Source organism: Mandrillus leucophaeus, unplaced genomic scaffold (genome assembly GCF_000951045.1).
Source record: "Mandrillus leucophaeus isolate KB7577 unplaced genomic scaffold, Mleu.le_1.0 Scaffold58, whole genome shotgun sequence".
NCBI lineage: Eukaryota > Metazoa > Chordata > Mammalia > Primates > Cercopithecidae > Mandrillus > Mandrillus leucophaeus.
This window is the reverse complement of record NW_012106252.1, coordinates 1,873,610-1,874,311: the sequence shown is the minus strand read 5'-3', so window position 1 is coordinate 1,874,311 and position 702 is coordinate 1,873,610.

Sequence of the window (702 nt, the reverse complement as noted above, 5' to 3'; positions counted from 1 at the left end):
CACCCACCTTCTCCACTTCCCACCCTCCAGCCCTGTCCTAAGCCTCGCCCAGCCCAAAGCAGCAGGCTTCGTCCCTCGGAATTCCTCCCAGCTGCTGGGGAAAGTGAGCTGAGCCTGAGGACCACTGTGGGGTGGAGAGCACAGTAGCTCCCCAGCCAGGCAGGGCTGGGTCACCAGCCAGCCTCACCCTCCCTTCCCCTGTGGTCCTCAAAGCTGGCCTCAGTTTCCTCATGAGAAGCTCCTTCATGCAGTGTTGCCAAGGGCTGTAAAGACAGAGGGCTCCCGCCCGTAATCCCAGCACTTTGGGAGGCCGAGGCGGGCAGATCACAAGGTCAGGAGATTGAGACCATCCTGGCTAACATGGTGAAACCCCACCTCTACTGAAAATAAAAGAAATTAGCCAAGTATGGTGGTGGGCGTCTGTAGTCCCAGCTACTCAGGAGGCTGAGGCAGGAGAATGGTGTGAACCCGGGAGGCGGAGCTTGCAGTGAGCCGAGATCACACCACTGCACTCCAACCTGGGCGACAGAGCAAGATCCTGTCGAAAAAAAAAAAAAGAAAAAAAAAAAAAGGCAGAGGATTCCTAGATGAATGCCCAACTGCTGCCCACATGTAGCCTCTGCCACATTGGCCCTCCTCCCCCCGCATCTGGCCTTGTTCCAATACAAAGAGCAGCTTGCTGTGCTTGCACCTCCTACGGTC